The following is a 24,495-nucleotide window of genomic DNA, read 5'->3' on the forward strand; positions in this document are numbered from 1 at the left end:
GGAATTCACAAGGATGTATTTCTTGCTTTCAAGAATATTATAAAGTTACAGGAAGTGACAAATCTCACTGCAGAACTCCTATAGGAACATTAGCCTTAGGGATATAGATGAAAGAATGTTTACTGATATGATTTGGTTCTGTGTCCCTACCAAATCTCATCTTGAATTATAATCACCATCATCCTCACATGTCGAGGGCGGGACACGGTGGGAGGTGGTTGGATCATGGGGTGAACTTCCCCATGCTGTTCTCATGATAGTGAGTAAATTTTCATGAGATCTGATTGTTTTATAAGGGGCTCTTCCCACTTCACTCATTTACTCTTCTCTCTTCTGCTGCCATGTGTAGAAGGCCCTCGCAGCCTGCTTCCCTTTTGGCCATGATTGTTAAGTTTCCTGAGGACTCCCCAGCCATTCAGAACTGTGAGTCAATCACACCTTTTTCCTCTGTAAATTACCCAGTCTCAGGTATTTCTTTATATTAATGCGAAAATGGGCTAATACAGTTACTAACTTTGAAAGAGTGAATGAGTCTTCTGAATATTATTGACTTTGGTGTGCTGAAGGAAAACACAGGAGGTTGACCCATGGAGCCATAGAGAGGTTCACCCTGTTGATATGAACTTGAGCAGACCTAACATATCTGTGGCAGTTGATACTGCAGGATAGTTTGAGGTCTTAAAATGAATATCAGGCTGGACATCCTGGCTCATGGCTATAACTCCAATGCTTTGGTAGGCTGAGGCAGGAGGATCCCTTGAGGCCAGGCATTAGAAACTACCCTGGGCAACAAAGCAAGACCCTGTTTCTACGAAAAAATAAAAATTAGCTGGGCATGGTGATGCATGCTTGTAGTTCTAGCTCCTTGGGAGCCTGAGAGAAAATAATCACTTGAGCTCAGGAGATGGAGAGGCTGCCGTGAACTATAATCGTGCCACTGCACTCCAGCCTGGGCGACACAGAGTTAAACCCTGTTGCAAAAAAAAAAAAAAAAAGAAAAAAAAAAGAGAGAGAGAGAGAGATGAGAGGCAGTAAAGAATCCTGTGATCTATGACATCTATAGCCAGGCTCCTGGAAAAATATGGTGTATGGAACCCTGTGGACAAGAGCATTTAAAAAATTGTGATAAATGCAGACTAAAGCTTTGGTCAGTTGTAACTGTATCAGTTTCCTAGGGCTGCCATAATGAAGCACCATAAACGGCCTAAAATACAAGAAATTGATCACCTCACAATTCTAGAGGCTAGCAGTCTGAAATCAAGGCATCAACAGGGCCACACTCTCTCTTAAGTTTGTGAGAGACTCTTCCTTGCCCTCTTCTTAGCCTCTGGTGGTTTACTGGCAATCTTTGGTGTTCCTTGGCTTGCAACAGCCTAATTGCAATCTCTGCCTTCATTGTCACAGTGTGTTCTGTGTATATGTTTTTAGATGGCCATCTTCTTAGAAGGACGTCAGTAATATTGGACCAGGGGTTAACTTCTCCAGTATGATCTCATTTCATCACTAATTACATCTGCTACAACTCTGTGTCCAAATAAGGTCAAGTTCTGAGATATTGAAGGTTAGAGTTTCAACTTGTCTTTTTTGAAAGGGACTCAGTTCAACCCATTACAATATCAAATGTTATACAAAGTATGATGGACACAGAGAAAAGGTCATTATACTTTGCATTTAGGCAATGATTGGTGACTTTTGGGAGAGCTGAGATCAAGGTAAAAGCCAAGTTCACAGCAGTTGATTAGTGAGTGTGAAGTGCAGAAGTGGACATCTAGCTGTGAAAGGCAGAGGGAAACAACAGAGGGTGACACAAGAGTGAGAATATAAGACTTTCTGAGAATCAATAGGTGAACATCAGTACATAAGGAAAGGTCTTGAGTCAGCAAGGATGCCAATCTAATGAAGTAATATTGGAGTAAATGCCCTTATCATGCAAAATGACATTTTAGTCAATAGACTGCATATATGATGATGGTTCCATAAGATTATAATACCATATTTGGACTGTATCTTTTCTAGGTTGAGATGCAAACGTACTTTCCATTGTGTTATAATCGCCTACATACAGTAACATGCCGTACAGATCTATAGCCTAGAAGCAATCGGCTATACCATCTAGGTTTGTGTAAATACACCGTGATGTTGCTGTTCATATGACGAAATTGCCTGAGGATGCATTTATCAGAATGTATCCTCATCGTTAAGCAATACATGATTGTAGTTATTAAAATTCTACTAGATCAGGATGTATTTCTTATTAATATAAATTTATAAGCAGTTCTAATCAATATTAAACACTAATTCAGATAAAGGTTTATTAGAGTCAATATATGTTTACATATATATCCATATATATAAATATAAAAATTTTCAATGCTTTGCACTGTTTCCCAAGATTCATAATATTATACAATTACTAAGGATAGCAAGGTTGTCGTAAGACAAAAGGTGTTTACAATTTATAATCTATTTTTCTCTCAGAATCTAGAAACTTATTTGATTTTTCTATGATTAAGTAAAAGCTGTTCCATTAAAATTTAACCCCCCCCCAAAACTTTCCAGAATAGGCAGATCTCTGGAAAGTTAATAATTTCTCTGCCAAGCATACCTCCTGTATTTAAGTATTTATGAGCATGTGATGAATGTATACTCTAAGACACAAATAGAATGCTTTCTTACGTATTAATGAATATTTGATTAATTAAGCAGATATTAGAACTGCACATCACTTCAGGGTTGTTTGATTCAGAATAGCATCTGGTTTCAGTGATAACATGAATCATGAAAACTGGTACAAATGTGGTCTTCTGTTCTTCTCCTAATCTCTCTCCTATGGAAAGTAAACAGGAACTGTTAAAAATGTATCTAGCGCTTCTCAGGGGCTACTGCTCTGGCTTGGTCCAAGTCTGGACATGCAGGCATTTTTCCTTTTAAGGACAATGAAGTCCTGTCTGTGCAGGCCATAGTGTTACTCATGCTCCGGGAGGCCACAGATCCGTAAAGAGAAAAACTGAGCCCTGAGCAGGTTCAATGCCGCCCCCCTCAGGAGCACCGCTGCAATGGAAAGCGTCAGTGACCGTGGAAGGGATACAGTCAGGCCAGAGAGAGAACTGCTCTTTTCAAACACAATGAACACAACTTCAAAAATGACAGAGAAGGCATCGTTCTCTGTCTAAACCTGAGCCCCAAACAAATCCTCCCTGATTGAATGTGCTGCTTCTGGCATGACCCGGACACTGTCCCTGATGTGCCTTTCACACGTCTGTGAGGCAGCACTGTCCGTAACAGTGTGTGTCAGGTGCAGGGAATTTTCCAGCTGTCTCGTGACTCTTAGGCAACCTAGCCTTTTCCTGGGACTTCGGCTGGGCTGGCTATGGTCCTTTCAGATTGAGCTTTGGGAAGGTGCCTCCTGCGGGGCTTCAGTCGGTGGGAACGGCCTGGACTTGGGAAGGGCAACTGCTGTAGTCGGCCCTGAATGGACCCTGGACTTTGGAGCCTCCTGATGACACAGTTGCTTACCCTCTTGTTATCAATGTGATAACCTCATCAAGTGATACATTTCCGACCCCCTGACTGTCCTGTGACTGACTTGATGCTATTAGGCAAAGCTCAGGTCAGAAGGATTGTCATAAAATTGCTGACCGGACTCTATCTCAGGAAAAGTTTAGCATGTCCTGGCCATTTTTAGACCCACATCACTAACTCTGAGAGGTGAAAAGTTTTATGTAGAATGGTAACCTACTTAAAATTGACTTATAAACAGAGGTACGCATAGCAGACTCACCCCTGGTCTTACAGAGAGAATGTCAAATGGCTGAACCACGTGCTTTCTCAGTCAGTGACAGTAGGGATGAGGAAGGGGTCGGTGATGTGAGAGAGAGCCGGGACAAGGGCAAAATCGATACCAAATGAGTTGTCCTTCTCCCTACGGTTTTCACACACACCCAAGCGTTTCACTCGGGAGATACCAGAGCAAAAGGAAGATAAACATTACACGTAGTTTGTTCTGATATAACTGTCACTAGCACATGGCGCACACTCTCCATGAGAACACTTCTGTTTCATTAATCATACTCTTTTGAAAATGTGACTAAATGTAAGTGATGTCAATTTTCAGTATTCCTTTTGCTTTGAGGATTTAACCATATTTGGTAGATGCTAATATTTCTGTATTGGCCATGAAAAAGATTATTATAGTATGCACTGTAGTAAAATATTTGTCTTATGTAAAGAGAGAAATACTCAATCATTTTTATTTACATTTCTAAGCAACCCAGGTCAGTCTGCCCTAAGGAGTTTTATTTTCTAAAGAATAAGTCTATGAAATGACTTCATCATAGATTCAAGAAACAGCATGAAACAAACACTGCCTTGGGATTTTTGCTATGTGTAGTCCCCTTCATTTTCTAGAATAAGACAAAAGACAGTTGTTGTGAATAATTTTGAATAAAACTCTGATTTGTTATTTAATTTTAAAGACCTCCCAGAGTTTGAGATAATCAAAAGAAACTTATTTTCTGCTCATACAAAAATAAAAATAACAAAATTAATCTACTAGTGATAGACTTTTAAATGTAAATTTAAAATAAAAAATATGCCTTTAAAAGACTGATTTTCTTCTTATCATAAAAGACAAGGCATTTATGTTTGTATACTGCATGTATAACAATGAAATAGAAAGGCAATACATTACAACGAACAATAGAAGGTTAAATTATGTTTAAAATGTAGGAAAATGTTGGAAAAGTAAGTATATTTCTATTTTTTATTTTCTTACAGGAACAAATAGGGTAGAAATTAGAGTGGCCAGCAGGGGGCTGCTTTTTGGTTTCTCTCCCTTTCCTGTAAATTAAAAGCTAACTTAAAAATATAGTTTATTCTTTAGTTTTATAAATAAGGAATAAAGATAAAACCAGGGCTGCTAGATTTTCATTGCTCTCACTAGTTTAAAGAAGATTTTTTTTCTCTTTAATTTCTCTCTCCTACTTCCCTTCCTATCACTATTTTTTCTCAAGACCTATAAAGTGATCCCTGCAGTCCAGATTGGCCAGTGCTGCCTCTGCCCCCATCCTCAACCAAAGTTCTATCTTTGCAAACCTTCCAGCGAGGATTTTAGTGATGAACTCCCCACCAAACAAAAAATAGAAGTAAATTAGGAGAAAGGAACTTATTCCATTTTGATGATTTAAATGGTAGTTATAAAAACCTAGTTGCACTCTGAACCTCTTTTTGAGAGGGACTTTCTGAAATCATGGGCTTAAGTAGTAGCATGAGAGGCAGTGAATGGCCATGTAACATGATGTTTTAAAAGAGTGCTGTATTTTCTGAAGAATTTGAGAGTTTGTAAAAGACCTCCAGAATTAGTAAGCAGATTCTGACTCATTTTGTAATATAGCTCCAAATCATCTTTCCATCCTTTCTTACATAAGAAATGCATGTAAGAACCATAACTTTTACTTCCTTTTTGTGCTCATTTTATAAAGGTAGATAGAGCAGAGCAATTCACCAGAGAGTGAATTAAAGGCAAAATTGTGATAACACATTATCCCAGTGAAATCTCAAGAGAAATTGAAACTGACATCATGTAACATTTTAAAATAAGAATTAGGTCCTGGCAGAAAAGAAAAGTGGTATATCTATAATGATTGTTGAAGTTCCAAGTAAATAAAAAGTCAGGAATTCCAAGTTCAATATGTAAGACAAAAAGTTATGTTAGGATTTTGTTTTAACATTGATATGGTTTGGCTGTGTCTCTATTCAAATCTCAACACCAGCCCATGAAAGCAGCTGGGAGGGGGTCTGTACCATGGAAAGCTACAGAGACAGAGCTGCCCAAACCATAGGAACCCACCTCTTGCATCAGCGTGACCTGAATGTGAGATCTGGAGTCAAAGGAGGTCATTTTGGAGCTTTAAAATTTGACTGCCCCACCAGATTTCAGACTTGTGTGGTCCCTGAACTCCTTCATTCTGGCCAATTTCTCCCATTTCAAATGACTGTATTTACTCAATGCCTGTACGCCATTGTATCTAGGAAGTAACTAGCTTGCTTTTGATTTTACAGGCTCATAGGTGAAGGGACTTGCTTGTCTCAGATGAGACTTTGGGCTGTGGACTTTTGGGTTAATGCTGAGTTAAGACTTTGGGGGACTGTTGGGAAGGTATGATTGGGTTTGAAACGTGAGGGTGTGAGATTTGGAGAGGCTGGGGCAGAAAGACATAGTTTGGTTGTGTCTCCAATCAAATCCTAACTTGAATAGTATCTCCCAGAATTCCCACGTGCTGTGGTAGGGACTCAGGGGAAGGTAATTGAATCATGGGGGTCATTCTTGCCCATGCTATTCTCATGATAGTGATTAAGTCTCACGAGATCTGACGGCTTTATTCAGGGGTTTACACTTTTGCTCGCTTCTCATTTTCTCTTGCCGCCACCACATAAGAAGAAGTACCTTTCACCTCCCGCCATGGTTCTGAGGCCTCCCTAGCCATGTGGAACTTTAAGTCCAATTAAACATCTTTTGCTTCCCAGTCTCAGGTGTATCTTTATCAGCAGTGTGAAAACGGACTAATACAAACACGGAGAAGATAAAACTTTGATTGTCGGAATAATACAAACAGTGTTGCACAGGCTGGCTTAGGGTCATGTTTCCTGAACTGGAACACATGGCAGTGGGAAACGCATTACTGAAGCCACAGGATGAGCCTGCAGTTTCTTCCTCTTGTGTCAGTCTACATGCGGCTGGGGATAAAAGGAGATTGATAACTTAACTGACAAGAAATTCCAAATGCCTTTTTGATGTCTTAATAAGGTCATGTTATATTGTAGGATATAAAATAATTTTTGTTGTGATCTAATGTTTATGTTTTCCCATATGTTGAAATCTTCACCTCCAATGTGATTAGAAGTTGGGGCCTTTGGGAAATGATTCAGTCTTGGGGAGGAACCCTCACAAATGGGGTTAGAGTTCTTATAGAAGACACCAGAGAAAGATGCTTTTCCCCAACCACAATGTGAGTACATAGCAAGAATATGTCATCAATGAGCCAGAAAGTGGGCCTACACTAGATACCAAATCTGGCAGTGCCTTGATCTTGGATTGTCCAGCCTTTGGAACTATGAGAAATAAATTGCTATTGTTTATAAGCTATCCCATTTATGATATTTTGTTATAGCAGCCCATACGGACTAGGACAAATTTTTGCAAGACAAGCCTTCAAGACATTTGGAATATGTGAAGGTCTGCTATAGCTTGACTCCCTTAGTTGAGTAAATGCTTCAACAGCCAAACTCAGATTTCTTATCTTGGCAAAGTGGTTGATTGATATGACCTCTGATAAGTCATTTAAGTTTTCATGCATTAGGCAAATTGTTCATAGCTTTTAACTCAATTGAGAAATTATTAAAAAATTAGAATTACAGAGATGAATACTATATTACTTTAAATAATTTGTAAAGTATAGAGGTATAAACATCACTGTAAGGGTGTTCATTCAAAGTTTTAGGATCTACCTCAGAGGAAAAGAAGAGAGGAGTTGGAAGCAGAAATATCATGACCTTCTGCAAAAACATAACTGTGATTTATATGTGCTTACATAGCTTTGTCCTTTACCATACCTTAGTTTTCAGGGTTATCCTTTAAAACAGGGAAGAAATGCATTTTTATTACTGGGTGATTTAACCAGTGGCCAAGATTATGACTTATAACCTTGGATTTTAAGACTGTCTATGAGCATAATTTGAAGATGAAATTTAATAGGGTTCTTCTATAGTCTTAAAAGCAGAATTCAATGAAGGAAGAGTTCTTTTATCTAGTAGTAGTTTATAAAACCGTTCCCGGAAATGACATCACAGTGCAATGTACTTGGTTCAGATTACTCCTCACTATCTATCAGTACAACTACTGCAAACAAAAGATGCCCTTTGATATTATAATGGATCTCTGATGGGCATTACAGGAAATGTGCAAAAATAAAACCCCCAATATTCTTCCTTTTTAAAAATACAATATTACTCCCTTTTTCTCCCCATTCACGTTTCTTTTGCTCTTGCTTGAATGGGAATGAGAAGTGAACATTCATGTATGGAATCATGCATTCATCAAACACAGTTATCTTCTGAATTTTCCTTGCTTGGTTATTACATTGTTTTGGAAAACTTTGACAGAAATACATTAAGAGAAACTTGCATGAAAGGTAGGTTTATTGTAAGGTACTCACTTTTAATTAAAATATATCTAATCTTTTTTCAAGTATGGGCTTTTCATATCTAATTATACAAAGACTTATGGCAGAGAAGAGGTAGCTGATTTTCTTTCTCTTATATTCCCTCCTGACTTACAGTATTTTTTCAGTATTTTGTGTTGGATACCTCTTTTTAAAAACCCTATACTCAAACAATTATATACTGACAAGCAACTTTAAGATTATTATAAGGTGATTATACTCATGGATCTAATTTTGCATGCCTTTCTAATTCATGCTCATTGGGAGTGTCCTCCTTATTCTAAGGGATTAGAAAAAAGGGATTTTAGCAGAACTGATGCAAGCAGAAGCCTGAAATGTGTTTCTGCATTTTTGCTTTCTTTTGTAGACTCCTGCTACCGCCTTGAAAAGACGCTGTTTCCAGCTTGCAGGAAAAATATGAGAAGTTCAATGAAAGAGAGCTGAGTGTCCCCAATGATGCCATCAAGATAAACTAACTACAGTTAACCAGCCAGCTGACAGCAGATACATGAGTGAGCCCATCTGAGAGCAGGTGAGCATGGCCCAGGGCAGCAGAACTGCTGAGCCAGTCCCTTAGTTGAAACAGAATAATAAGTGGTTACCTTCAGCCATTAAGCTTAAGAATGATTTGTATACAGCAATAGTATATCGATACAGGATCATTGGTTTCAGAATTTCCATATTAGAGATGAGAAAACTGAGGCTGGGGATCTGCATTTTTCCCAACTTAATAGAGCTACTAAACTCCCCAAATTTTAGAGTTGACAACTCTACTTATAAGCTATATAAAAGCCAGAGCACCTAATTATTGACAAACTTCTCAATCCTTACCAGCTAGCTCCAGATGATAATGTATAAACTGTTTCCTGGAATTATTTTGATTAGTATTACACTTAAGGTTAAAGATTTTGTTAGGCCTAAGCATTACAGAAATTGTCATTCATGTGAAGTTATTCTCTTGTGCCTTGAAAAATCTTCATTTGGTGTGCTGACTTTGTAGTTGCATTTGATGCTTAATGGGGTTAGCCCTATGAAACATATTGCAGGTGTCCTCTAGAAACTGGACTGGTTTCCAATTGATTTCAAGTTGCAATTCAAATTGTTGTCTTTCACAAATAGCAACTACGTTGTGTCAATTGATGACCTCTCAAAAACTACTGGAAATAAAATCTTAAACTTTGAAATTACAGTAGAGGTTACTCTGTAATATATGTGAGACCAGCAATCATGAATGAGGAGAGTTTCCTTTCAATTATGACTCAAGCTTCAGGATCCAAAATATAGAGGTTTTTTTTTTTTTTTTTTTTTTTTTTTTCTGAATTATAGCTTATGGCATTGTATTTGGATTGAGAAATGTAGTGATTCAGAATGGTTTTCTCTTCTAATAGTTTGCTATTTAGTGGGATGTTTTTAATTAAGCAGAAATCTCAGTTTCTTTAAAATACTTTAATATCCTAGTATAGTAGATTTTTAGTAATCTAAAAGTTTCAGGCTTTTTTTTTTTTTTTTAATTTTGGTCTCAGAGATAAACAATCATTAACACTCCTTAAATGTATTTTTCTTTCTTCTGATGATGATTTGCCTTTGAGGACCAGGTTGAAAACATATAGCAGGGGAATTGACTCACTCTGATTTTCATTTATTTATTAAGTGTTTGCCTCTGTGCTGGCTTTGCAGTGTCATATCCGTTGGCTGCAGTAAATCTATACGTGCTCTGAAGGAAGTTGACTTCTTTAGTTTTCTTCTCCCAGACTGTTATTTTTTCTGTGTCTTAAGCTTGAAAGGACTTAAAGAGATAAAATGTAAAGACGTTTTGAGCCAAAAAGATATGCCTAAAAGTTTAAAGACCTATGTTCTTCTTTTACTCAAATTCAAAAGAACCAGTATGGGTATCATTTTAATTATTTATTTATTTATTTATTTTTTGGTTTTTTGTTTTGTTTTGTTTTGTTTTTGAGATGGAGTTTCGCTCTTGTTACCCAGGCTGGAGTGCAATGGCGCGATCTCGGCTCACTGCAACCTCCGCCTCCTGGGTTCAGACAATTCTCCTGCCTCAGCCTCTTGAGTAGCTGGGACTACAGGCACGCACCACCATGCCCAACTAATTTTTTGTATTTTTAGTAGAGACGGGGTTTCACCATGTTGACCAGGATGGTCTCGATCTCTTGACCTCATGATCCACCCGCCTCGGCCTCCCAAAGTGCTGGGATTACAGGCTTGAGCCACCGCGCCCGGCCGATTTTAATTATTACATTATTCTTAGTCATAAGTTTTTAAGTCATCCCATGAGACAGCAATTCATCTTAAGGTAGTCTCAATCTAATAACAATCTTCAAGTCTTTAGTTCAGATCACATTTCCCTCCTGCTTATAGATGTTTCTCCTCAAATTTGGGTATTCATTAGGAAGAAGAGAACACAGACATAGAATTCTTTATTAAGAAAGTGATAAACTTCCTTTAGGTGTAACTCAACTGACATAAAGGATGGGTTTTTGTAAACTAAGGTAGAAATTAGATTTTGTGTGTGTAAATGAAGAAATCTGTAGACACATTTTGGGGACATATTAATGTGTAAATTCAAGAGCAACTCCTTTTAAAAATAAATATCTCTTACAAAATTTTATTCTTAAAAATTAAAAAAATGGAATCTACATTTTTTAAAAATTGTACTTTAAGCTCTGGGATACATGTGCACATTCCACAGGTTTGTTGCATAGGTACATACAAGCCATGGTGGTTTGCAGTCTCCATCTCCCTGTCACCTACATCAGGCATTTCTCCCAGTGTTTTCCCTCCCCAGCCTCCCCACCCCCTGCTGTCACTTCCCCAGCCCCCCACACCCCTAACCTATCCCAGGGTGTGATGCTCCCCTCCCTGTGCCCACATGTTCTCATTGTTCAACACCTGCCTATGAGTGAGAACATGCAGTGTTTGGTTTTCTGTTCTTGTTTTTATTATTTCTAAAACCATTTACTCCAACATTTTAATTTTCCTTTTTCTCACTATTCTTGAACCTATTAAAAGAGGAAAAAGCAAACATGTTGGAACAACATAAAAAATAAAGAAAAACAAAACAAAAAATCCCAAAGAAACAAAATGTCTAGTGTCTTAATTATATGCTGCTATGTAATAAATTACCCCAAAGTAAATGTCTTAAAACAGCGTATTTAGTATCTCACAGTTTCTGTGGGCTGGGAATGTAGGTAAAACTTAATTGGATTTTCTGCTTAGGATCTTCAACAGGCTACAATCATGGTGACATCTGGGGCTGTGGTCTAATTTCAAGGATCAGCTATGGAAAGATCCACTTCCAAGGTCATTCATTTGGTCTTTGGCATAATTCAATTCCCTGTAGGCTGTTGATCGGAGGGCCTCAGTTTTCTGCTGACTGTAGGCCAGAGGCTAACCTCAGTTTCTTGCCACCTGGCCATTTCTACATAGCAGCCTGCTTCATCAAAACCAGTGAGCAATCAAGGGAGAGAATCTGCAAGCAAGAAGAAAGTCAATCTATTGCAACTTAAGGACTGAAATGACATCCCATCACTTTTGTCATATTCAATTCATTAGAAACAAGTCGTTAAGTCCAGGGTATACTCAAGGGAAAGATATCACACAAGGGTATGAGATTATATAGGAGGAAGGGATCAATGGAGCCTGTCTTAGGAGTCCACGTATCATAAATAGATTGGTTCAGTTGTTACTGTCTTAATATGGTCTCCCTTTTATGGAAATATTTTAAAAATATTTTTTCTTATCACATTTTGTTACATATACTATATTATTACAGCCAAATGTGAGTACTGTAGGGTACACATACAAATGAATTACAAAAAATTTGCATGACGTGGTTAAGCATCCTCTCTAGAGTACTCTAGCAGGGTTGGTATACAGCTGTGTTGGGGAGCTTTTTAAAGGTTTGCCTTACCTGTGCTTTGCTCTCATCTATGAAAAGAAAAAGAGGTTTATGTCTTTCTGCTGTTCTCCAGTATGGATCAAATATGATACAGAAAGCAATAAAATTGAGAAATAAAAAGATGCAAAGCTCAGCATGATTTGTAGTTGCAACTGGTATTTCAAACCAAGTTGGAGAAAAAAAAATTTAAATCCATTAACTGTGTGTAGCATTGCAATAACTAGAGCTGTGGAAAGAGTTAATATTCTTTGCATGACATCTAAGTGTGAAGAATTTCAGAGGTTGAGAATTCTCTGTAGTTAACAATATTGGCTCTGATAACGTAAGGAGCAGGTCATTTCAACACACGCTGGCACAGAAGAGCAGATCTGGAACTGTGAAAGAGAGGAATCTAGACCCATCAGATAAGCAACATTTCTTTCCAGCTTTTCTGACAGGATTTTCATGAACTCCTTAGTATGAGGCTAAAGTAGACATTGAAATGCTAAATTCAGTGCTCGTTAAAATCTACTTCTTCTTTCCCTCCAGGCTCATAGGAGGCTACACTTGTCAACTCTCTGCAGTTTGCAAGATCATATGACTTTCTGGTCAATGGATAATGAAGAGAAGTGACATGTGTTACTATCTAGACCAAAGTATAGAAGAATAGGTCTGAGCTCTCCATATCCTTTCATCTTTTTGCTATGGTGACTAGTGATTTTTAAAATGGTAGAATATATGTCTACCTGAGTTCTTGATTGACTATATAAGGGAAAGCCCCTGCCACTGATCAGTTATGGACATGTGGTATGTCTAATGTGGTAACTCTTTTTAATGTTAAGGACTTTTATCTTAGTTTCCTATTGTTACCATAACAAATTACCATGAACTAAATGGCTGAAAACAAAGCAAATTTATTATATTATAGTTGTGGGATTGAGAAGTTCTAAAATCAAGATGTTGTTGAAGCTGTATAGAGATACTAGATGCTCTTGAGGAGAATCTATTTCCTTGTGTTTTGCAACTTCTGCAGGACACCAGCATTCCTTGGCTTCTGGCCCCTTCCTTCATCTTCAAAGCTAACAGTATTACCTCTTCAAATCTGTGTTTTCCTCTCCTTGTCTCCCTGTTTGCTGCTTCTAATTTCACATTTTCTTCTCTCACTCTGGCCTTCTTGCCTCCATCTTATAAGGACCCGTGTGATTACTTGGATCCACCCAAATAATCCAGTATAGTTCCACATCCCAACATCCTTAACCTAGTCTGAAAAGCCCCTCTTGATAAACAAGGTAACATAGTCACAGGTTCTTGAGATTAGGATATGGACGCTATTGGAGACTATATTAGTCCATTATGCATTGCTATAAAGGAATACTTGAGACTGGGTAATTTATAAAGAAAAGGGGTTTATTTGGCTCATGATTCTGCAGGTTGTGCAAGCATAGCACTTGTATCTGTTTGGCTTCTGTTGAGTCTTCAGGAAGCTTACAGTCATGGCAGAAGGCAGAGGGAGCCAGCACATCACATGGCCAAATACGGAGTGATAGAGAAATGAAGGAGATGCTAAGCTCCTTTAAACAACCGGATATTGTGTGAACTCATAGAGTGAGAACTCACTCACTACCATGAAGATAGCACCAAGCCATTCTTGAGGTATCCACTCCCATAACTCAAACATCTCCCATTAGGCCCACCCCCAACACTGGAGGTCAAATTTCGACATGAGATTTGGAGGGGGCAAACACTCACATCATATCAGAGACCATTATTTAACCTACCATTTTCTTGGAATTAGGGGTTTATGTGTTACTGCAGCACAGTTTAATGTATGCTGAGGAATATGAAAGCCACAGTAAGTTAATCTCAAAGCCTCACTGGACATTAACTGTAGAATTATTCCCAAATTAGCTATTTAGCAGACATAATCAGTCTCAACTTTTCTTTGTCTTCATGAGGTTGCAAATTATAGAACTTGCTTATGAAAGTTATGTACAAAATGCACAAAAATAAGAATTGTCTGTCATGCTCTGGTTTCTGGTTTCTAAGATTTCCAGGCAAGATAAATACCAAATGACACTAAAACATGATCTATTCCTATGTGGATATTTATCTATCACCCATTACATGTGATGAAGTTATAACATAACTTGGGATATTAGGTATACAATCTGAAACAAGTGAAAAGATCTTTCTAAAGTATATCTAATGACAGCAATAATCACATTTTGTTGATTGCTTTCTATCTGGACAAAAATTTTTTAAATCCATTGATAATACCTTGTGTAGCATTACATAATATAATTACATAATGTAATTACGTATGTTCAGCTGCATTATAATTTTCAGTCATATTATTATATGTTCTGCTAGGTGGAATCTTATGATATGGAAGTTTTCATCTAAAAAAGGAATTATTTTTTTGTGTATATATACATATATAAGCCATAAGCAGATCAAGACAGATAATTAGGATATATGCAGCAAAACTGCAATAAAATTTTGTGGATTTGGGCATTATCTCACATATGAGAAGAAGCTAATGGGTGTGGAGTTTGTTCCAATATTTAATCATTTTAACTCTAGAAGATCATGTACTCAACCACTGATTTATTCATGAATCCATCTATTTATCCTTTCAACATTCCTTCAGTATCGACTAGGATGATATTGTAGTTCATCAATAAGAATATGTAGGTTCTGGAGAGAGATTGACACCTAAATTTCAAACTCAGCTTCACCACTTACAAACTGTATTGAGCTAGGTAAACACAGCCTCTCTACCCCTTAGTCAGACATAAGCATGATAATAATGTTTACAGTTAATGATTATTGTGAAAATTATAGATAATGTACATCAAACACTTTGTATGCTGTAACCATTCAACAGATGATGATAGAAACTCTGGTTATTTGCCAGAAATCAGGATGCAAAGATGGAAGACATTACTCCCCCACCTAAATAACAAAAATGGAAGCAAATCACTACAGTATAGAATAGAGTTACCAGTAATCTATGGATCAGAGAGAACAATTTAGTTTTTGGGAGAGTCATAAAGGATCTGCATGATAGGTGAGCACTTAGAAGGAGTGAATTGGGTGTCTGAAAGAGGAGACATTTTAACTAGGAGCAATCTGTAGAGTTATAGGAAGTATGAAAGGAGAGAGAGAATAAAATAAAACTCAAGTAATTTGGTTTATCTAGAACACAAGGCTTTTCAAAACTCACTTTTCAGATTTCTCAAAGAACTTAACGCAGATCTAGCATCAACCTCTGGGTATACACCCAAAGGAATATAACTTGTTCTAACAGAAAGACACATGCACTCATGTATTCATGCCAGCACTATTCACAATAGCAAAGATATGGAATTAACCTAGATGCCCATCAATGGTGGATTGGCTGAAGAAAATGTGGTACATATATACAATGGAATACTGTGCAGCCGTAAAAGAAAATGAAATCATGTACTTTGCAGCAACATGGATGAAGCTGGAGGCCATATTCTAAGCAAATTAATGCAGGAACAGCAGACCAAATACCCCATGTTCTCACTTATAAGCGGGAACTAAACATTGAGTACACATGGATACAAAGATGGGAACAATAGACACTGGGGCTTACTCGAGGGTGAGAGGGTGGGAGGACGGTGAGGGTAAAAAAACTCCCTATCAGGTACTATGCTCACTACCTGGGTAATGAAATCATTTGTACCCTAAACTCCAATGACACGCATTACACCCCTGTAACAAACCTGCACGTGTACCCCCTGAGCCTAAAACAAAAGTTGAAAAAAATATCTTTACTTTCCTCACTATTCTGTCTTTCAAGAGTCCAGTGGGCCTAGTAATCCTTTCCAAATATATATATTACCCGGAAAAGCCACCCATGCATTCTCTAATGCTTCTGCCGTACTGAATACAGATGCCCTAACTATATGACATCGACCACTTTTGTAACCTTTTTTGTTCACTTTTCCTCTCTACTAGGCTGTAAACTTCACAAGTTTAGTGACCATGCCTTATTCATCATTATGTCTCTCCTAGGGCAGTGCAGAAGGGAAATGCCAGATGGAAGCTCCAACACAGAGTCCCCACTGGGGCACTGCCTAGTGGAGCTATGAGAAGAAGGCCACCATCCTCCAGATCCCATAATGGCAGATCCACCCACAGCTTGCACCATGCACCTGCAAAAGCTGTAGACACTCAATGCCTGCCTGTACTAGCAGCTGGGAGACGGGGTGTAACCTGTAAAGGGCCAGAGCTGCCCAAGATCATGAGAGCCCACCTCTTGCATCAGCTCGACTTGAATGTGAGACATGAAGTCAAAGGAGATCATTTTGGAGCATTAAGATTTAATTACTGCCTTGCCGGGTTTTGGACTTGCATAGGCCTGTGGCTCTTTCATTTTGGCCAATTTCTTCCATTTGGAATGGGTGTATTTACCCAATGCCTCAACTCCCATTGTATCTAGGAAGTAACTAACTTGCTTTTGATTTTACAGTTCATAGGTGGAAGGGACTCGCCTTTTCTTAGATGACACTTTGGACCTGGACTTTTGGGCTATTGCTAGAATGAATTAAGATTTTGGGGGACTGTTGGGAAGGCATAATTGGTTTCGAAATGTGAAAGGAACATGAGATTTGGGAAGGGTCGGGGTGAAGGATATGGTTAGGCTTTGTGTCCCCAGTCAAATCTCATCTTGAATTAGCACTGAAAGTTAAATAATGTGTTTAAAGTAGTTAATTTCAGGTTAAATGGATTTTTTAATGAAGTGTAAATACCAATGTATATGTGTATATTATTAAATATTACAGTTAAAAAAAAACTTATTTAAGTGATGTCACCAGAAGCCTGTACATCATAATATCTGTCACAGTCCTTTCTAAGGTTCTATGAGGCAGTCTTTTTTGTTAAAGGTAAAACACTTCATGGCCTGCACCTGATTTTTTTTTTTTTTAATTGTGTCTTTACTTCTAAGGAAGAAGATTTCTAACTAAGATAGAAATCAAAACAGGATTAAATGGACTTGCATTTCTGCAGGTTTAGGGAGGCCTCACAATCATGGAAGGAGGTAAAAGGTGCTTCTTACATGGTGGCGGTGAGAGAAAATGAGGAAGAAGCAAAAGCAGAAAACCCTGATAAACCCATCAGATCTTATGACACTTACTACCACAAGAATAGCATGGGAAAGACTGGCCCCATGATTCAATTACCTCCTCCTGGGTCCCCGCCAAAACACATGGGAATTCTGGGAGATACAGTTCAAGTTGAGATTTGGGTGGGGACTACACCATATCAGGCCCTGAATACCAGCCTTCAAATCAGCCTACTTCTGATTATTTAGAGGAGGGCCTAGATAAGGGTCTGGCCTGGCCATTTGTTATGTTGGTGGGGAGAATTTTGGGCCACCAGGCTTGTGGCACAACTACGGAATAACTGTTGGTGGAAGGGTTTATGGTCTGTGTGGGTTTCAATTTCTGTTGTAAATGTGATTTCTGCTGTTTAGTTTTGCCAAGGGATCCTTTTAGACTCACCATGATACTTTTCTTCTTTTTTTTTAATTCGATTTTTCCATAGGCACAAACAGGACATTTATTTAGGGTGAGAGCTCTCTAAAAATCCTTTTAAACGTAAAAGCTTTTTCAGATCAAAGGATCTGTCATCTGGCCATTGAAGACTTAGGATCTCCAAAGGTATACCTGTTCCAAAATGTGACTCAAAAGAAATAAGACTTTTTATGGCTTAACAATGGACACAAGAGGCATTCCCAGAAAGGGTGCAGAAGATACAGCCCCTACCATGTAAGGTCACTTCTCAAGCCATTTCCATAAGCACTTCTTCTCAGTCTCTGTCTTTCTCTGATGAAGCTTCTGAAAAGTAGCAGTGGTGGCTAGAATACCAGCCACAAATAGAATGCCCAGGCTACCCAGATTTTTGTCCAGCTAAATACAAATTCTTGGGACCTCAATCTGATGTTTGGCCATCTCTTAGCACAGACCTGGCAACCTGTATTCCCCGCAGGCAGAAAACCAGAGAGGGAGAACTCTTACTAAATCCAAGCCAAGCTTTCAAGACAAAAAGCAAGACAAACAGGGCACAATGACTATCCCTGGAGCAAAAGAATCTATCACAAGAGGACTCGAACTAAAAGTCATAATACCCGAATAACTATTGGCCATAAGTGTTTTCTCCAGCTAATCTAAATGTAAAGAAACGAGAATGATATGGTAGTACTGGGAAGGGAAGGCCACGGTCCCTTTGAATGATACAGAAGGGGAGGACAATGATATGGTAGTACTGGGAAGGGAAGACCACGGTCCCTTTGAATGATACCGAAGGGGAGGACAATGATATGGTAGTACTGGGAAGGGAAGGCCACGGTCGCTTTAAATGGTACGGAAGGAGAACAGGAAGTGTGGGTGGTCCCTGGCTAGGGCTCTACCCCCACGGACCCAGGTGAGACAGGCACGCCTGCTTTTCTTCCCAAACGCTGCATTTCCCAAGACCACCCTGGCAGGCCACGCCCCCATCCTGGGCCTATAAAAGCTTGAGACCCTAGCGCGCAGACACACAGGAAGCCGGATGTGGAGAGGAGCACATCCGCGGAGAAGACACCAGTGGCTGGACCGGGACAAGACGGTGCGAGCAGCCCGCTGGCGCCGGACACACGAGCAGACACCGGCAGGCCGTCCCAGGCCGTCCCGGGCCGCCCGCCCGCCAGACGAGGCAGGCGGAGGAGACCAGGGCTGCCGAGCGGCCCAGCGCCAGCGGAAGACCATCTCCCTTCTGACTCCATCAGCTGAAAGCTATTTCCACTCAGTGAAACTCGACGCTCGTTCTCCAAGCCCGCCTGCGAGCCGATTCTTCCGCTACTCCAAGGTAAGAAATCAGGAAACACCCCTCTGTCCTTGTGACAAGGTAGAGGGTCTAACGGAGCTCCTTAACACAAGCCGCTCATAGACAAAGAGCACCTGGTAACACGCCCACTGGGGCTTTGTGAGCTCTAAACATCCACCCCTAGGCCATGGAGTCGGAGCCCCGCACCCTGCGGGTCGGTAAGTTCCCCTAGGTTTGAGCAGTGGGGCACTAAAGAAGCGAGCCACACCCCCATCACATGCCCTGAGGTGGGGACAAGGGAACTTTTCATGTCTCAACAAACACAGGTTCTTACACGCACTCAACTGGACACTGAGCAGAGATGAGCAAGGAAACTTGCCTTCGCTGGCTTGGTCAAGAGATCCTGAGATCTCAGCTGCGGCCTGCAGAGTGATTGGGAGTCCCAACTATCCCACGTTCCTTGCTGAAGAGTTGGGGAGGGAAAGCGATTCTATTCACTTAGGTTCCTGGCCTGGAGGCCTGCAGACTAAACTAACAAAAGACAGATTAGCAAGAGAAACAAAAAGTGAAGTTTACTTATGTATGCCTATGGGAGCACACCAGATAAGTGGCCTCAGTAAATAGCTAAAGTTAGGGGCTTATATGCCTAATTTAAAAGAAAAACTGAAAGAGAGAAAAGGCTTTGATAAGAAGAGCATCCATGTTTCTTTAGAAAAGACATATAGATTCTTAGGGAAACAAGTGGGAGAAATTGTGATAATTGTTTATGCAGGTGCGAGCAGTCTTTTTTTCACCTTCCTCATAGTATCAAACTCCTTCAGAAGTAATTGTCACGATAGTTGAATCCTTCTGAAATTTTCTACTTCTAGGTGGATAAGGAGAATTGAGAAAAAGTCTTCACAGGTGTATGTACTGGATCTCTCCGCCACAATCCCATTACAGCTGTTACCTATTTTCACTTCCAGGTTTGCTGTTCTACATAAGACATATTTCCTGAAAATCTCATAACTAATGACAATAATACTTCATGTATTAAATATTGCATAGATTATGTGCAATTTAAGCCATAGAGTCGTTGAACTAATTAGGTGTTTTAGTTATATTTATTTATTTTTAACGCATTATATGCTGTAGGGAATGTGTGAAAGTAATTGGAAACCCTGGCTTACATTTCAGTTTCTCATAAAGCCGTGAAATCGTAAGTCTCTTCTTTGAAGGATTTTTTTTTTTTAATTTCTTGGTGAAATGAGGATGATGATAATCCTCTTGTAGGACTGATGAGATATAATGAGTTAAAGATGGAAGAGCTCAGCAGACTGCTTGGTGCATAATGGGCATCCTGTACATTTCAGCTGAACCTAAATCTAGTTGAATCCAACTTCCCATGATGGCAACAAACTAACCTGCTTTTATTTTCTCTAGTGTCCATTCGATCCTTGTCTTACTTGTAACATAGTTTTAATCATAGCAGGGATGCACTAACGTATGCTGCCTTTTTGTTCAGCCAACATTTGATATATCATTATTGTACATTAGCACCATGTTATCCCTTTTAAGGTCACTATGCCATGCTGTCACTAAAAATCAGTCAAGTGGAATCACACAGTCATTTACAAGCGCTAGATAGGAGTTTGGCAAGGTGGAAGCTTATACTTTTAGGTCATAAATTAATGGCTAAGTTAATCTTCCTTTTTTAATTAAGAAAAGTCAACCAAGCATAAATGTTGATTAAATATATGATGGTACCAAAAGCTGCATATAGGTAATGTATGTTACACAAATTACTCAGCCTGTATCTCTTGAGGAAGAGTAAAGAAGAAATCAAGGTGATTATCTAAAATATATAGGCATAAAATCTAATAAACAAATTTTTACCTCAAGCACATTGGTGAATTTTTTGCATGAATTATCCATTTAATTCCTTCAGTAATCCACTTAGCTCTTGGAAGTTTTATCTAAATCCTCTTACTGTCAGTCATTAAAAATTATTTAATGCTTTTCCCTTCACTGTTCTATACATGTGCTATCGAGACAATAAATGTCTAAGTGACTACTAAGCTCCTTATTGGAGATACTGAGAATAAAGGCAAAATATGAGAATAAAATTTCAAACTGCTCACATTATTTTGGTTGGGAATTTTCCTGTTGCTCTTGATCAATATTTCTTAGTCTTGGGCAAAACTTTAGGGAACCAGCTTCCTAAATTATTTCTGCAGGTGTAAATTCATCTGCTGTTCCTCAAAATAAGTTATTTATTTTTTAGAGAAAAATCAATGTTGAATTTGCAATTTTATCAGTTTTAAAGGCAGGTTAAATTCAGTGACAAAAATGTTTTTTCTCATTTATAATCTCTATCCATTTCAATTCTGGTATCTGTGAACCTCTGGAAATCTTTGCTTTTTTTCCTGTCACCTTCCTGCTGATCTTACAGTCATAGAGGAAAAGGATATTACGTTTATTGTCTAAGTGCTAAACATAAATTGAATCATTTAATGGGCTCAGACCTAAAGAAAAGAAATAGACTTCCCAAAAGAAGGGAGTCATATTGTTTCTCTCACAGAACAAAATAGTTTGCACTCTATTCATTTGGTATTCTACTCCATTTGGTAAGTGCTCTTTTCCTTTTGCTTTCAGTTTATGTTCAAACATCTAAATGCATTTATCAGATTGCCTTTAGAGACTGCCTGTGTGAGGGTAGGGATTTGCATTCATTTTCAACGATCACAGCATCTTGGTGTAGCAAACATTCACACTGCTACGAAAAGCAGCAGTCTATACTTAAAGTATACAAGTGTCACTTGAAATCGAAGCTCTTAAATAAGAGGGAGGACATCTGGTCTTATTCCTTGTGCTCCTTATCTCCTACAGTGTGAAAACGTGCCGAAAATTTCCTTAGTAAATAACCAAACAAGTATGAAGTGTAATAAAATGTACTCACTAATGGTGGATACTCATTAATGCACCCACCATTGATTTTTAAAAAATGTAAAGCAACCTTAGAGTACTACAGTTTAGTTTAGAATGATCAATTATGCAATGTAAAGATAGAGTTTTGAAAAGTATGAATAAGTATGATAAGGGTTAAGTGAACAGTGTCTTCAGGGGCCTTTTGCAGAGTTTCTAATGGTATACAATGGTTTAAAGGATACATAATTCTGACTTATTCTTTACTTGAAAGTGGAATGAACTTGGCTCCTCTCAAGCCAGTCCCAATCAGATCATACTAATGAAGGCTTTTTTTGTACTTTCAGTTTTTTGTCAAGGACACTACTTTCCCAGATACTTATGTGACTGACTTCTTTTTAAGTTCCCACTCAGATAACACCTAGATAAAATAGAATCCTCACTGCCCCAGAGCACAGATTCATTCTCACCCTCCCTGTTGCTATTTTCTCATTAGATCTTACTACTCATTTGACATATTGTGTATTTATTTGTTTGTCTTTGATAGTTCACTAGAATGCAAATGTTATGAAAGCAGGAAATTCACTGGTTTTGTTCATCTTTTTCCAGTGCCTACAATAGTTGCTGGAATATAGAAGGTGTACAATAAATATGGGTGGAGTGAGGGAACAAATGGGATTTGCTTGATTCTGCTGCAAAAGACTAAGGAAAAGACATAAATGAGTAAATACCTAGCAGAATGTTAACACAATCAGAAAAAGGGTCATTTCTTTTCATTTGGCATCTCAAATCCATTTGTTGTCATTGTTGTTTTTCTGGCTGGACTTGAAATGCAAGCATTCAGCAGGAGGCTGTATACTGACTAATGAGATAGAGATACGCATTTAGCCTAGCAATATTCATACATTCTATATGCATTCATTTTTCTCCAGTGACATTTTAATATATTTTGGTGAAGATATTCGCAATATAATGAAGATATGTTGAGTGAGCATTGAAAGTGATGAGTCTTTTTTTCCATTATCAAAGACAAATACAGGTGTGTAATGTATGCGGAGAATTGGAAGGAGGGAAAAAAAATGAGGGAATCCAAAATAGTGAAAAGAAATTAAAGCTCTCCAATAATTGAAAGAAAGGCCAAAATGAAAACATAAATCTCCAGACTCTGCAAGGATTTATACTGATGTGGAGTGCATGGACCAATGGCTTTCAGGATGTGATTCATTTTGAAAAAAATATCATTTCCATTGCCAAGTAGAGTTTGTGGTTTAGTGAAAATTTCATCTTCAGTCTAATACATCAGCCAAATTCTGGCCCTATATATTCTGATGTGAGGAATGAACTATTTATAGTTTATTTGTGAGATTCCAAGCATAATATTCAGGAGGGTTAGTCACACCCCAGCTAAGGTAAGATCTTGTTATAGTTGTGTTAGTCCTTATTCTAGGCACTGAAATTTCCTTGTGACACTATGTGAAAAAGCATAACAACTATTTAATAAAAGAATGCTTTGGCTCTGCTAAAATGACCAAGAAAGACAACAACTCATGTATAACATAGTCTTGATGGTCAGACCAAAAGATATGTGATTGTCAGTTATTTTCAGCAGAGACTCATAGACCAACAAAGCAGGGAAGAATATGAACAGGGGTTGGACTTTAAAGAACAAGTATCATTGATCAATTTAAAAAAATGATCATAGGCTGGGCACGGTGGCTTGCACCTGTAATCCCAGCACTTTGGGAGGCGGAGGTAGGAGGGTTGCTTGAGTCCACGAGTCTGAGACCAGCCTGGGCAATATAGTGAAACCTCATCTCTACAGAAATTTTAAAAATTAGCTGAGCATGGTGGCAGATGCCTGTAGTCCCAGCTACTTGGGATGATGAGGTGGGAGAATTGCTTGAGCCTGGGTGTTGGAGGTTGTACTGAGCTGAGATCACTCCACTGCCTGCCAGTCTGGGAGACGGAGAAAGACCTTGTTTCAAACAAACAAACAAACAAAAAGATTATAATGCAGTAAATTGAATTAGAAGATGTCTTCTAATACTGGCTATACCGTAAAAATCAGAGCAAGTAGTTTACACAGTTTCTACTCAAGAGTATATATGATTAAAATAAATCCAGCTGTTTTATTGGAGGATGAGGAATCTATCTGAATAGTTACGTTAGGCAGTTGTAGCTAATGCAACAAATACACAAGGTAAGTCATTCTACATTTGTAGGTCTGCTATATGTTGGGTTCTATGTAGTATAAAATTTTACTTCAGTCTTTTTCCAAAATTCAGGGATTGGTCTGTTTAATCCAGTAATTGGACAGTGAGCTGATGTCCAATTCTTCTGGTTGGATTAAGTGAATATTTGTAGAATATTCATGTAGAAGTGAAAACATGGAGGTCATAGAATAGGTGTAAAGTACATATGCAGATCTGCATTGTGGTGGTTCTTGTTGACTGATGTTTAGATCAGCAGTGAGACTGCTTGATACCATTCCAGAGGGCAACAGCCACTTAGCTGGTCTTTTTTTGAAAAACTATCTATTTGATCATTTGAAGGATGAGACTAAAAGCTGCAAAGTTGAGTCAGCAGTCTTTTCAAAACTCAGCAGGTGAAGCTGTCATACTCAAGAGAAATCCTACGTTTAAT

The 24,495-nt window shown here is 38.5% G+C and overlaps 1 protein-coding gene across 1 annotated transcript in view; it reads left to right on the forward strand.

Annotated features, from left to right (window-relative positions):
- Positions 1-266: 266 nt before the first annotated feature.
- Positions 267-24,495, forward strand: part of SAMSN1 (SAM domain, SH3 domain and nuclear localization signals 1) — a 330,513-nt gene continuing 306,284 nt past the window's right edge. Inside the window, exons 1-3 of the mRNA XM_074389483.1 lie at positions 267-423; positions 8,587-8,751; positions 16,156-18,990. The gene's annotated coding sequence lies outside the window, so the exon portion shown is untranslated. The remainder of the gene's footprint in view (positions 424-8,586; positions 8,752-16,155; positions 18,991-24,495) is intronic.

Source organism: Saimiri boliviensis, chromosome 18 (genome assembly GCF_048565385.1).
Source record: "Saimiri boliviensis isolate mSaiBol1 chromosome 18, mSaiBol1.pri, whole genome shotgun sequence".
In the NCBI taxonomy this organism is placed as follows: Eukaryota; Metazoa; Chordata; class Mammalia; order Primates; family Cebidae; genus Saimiri; species Saimiri boliviensis.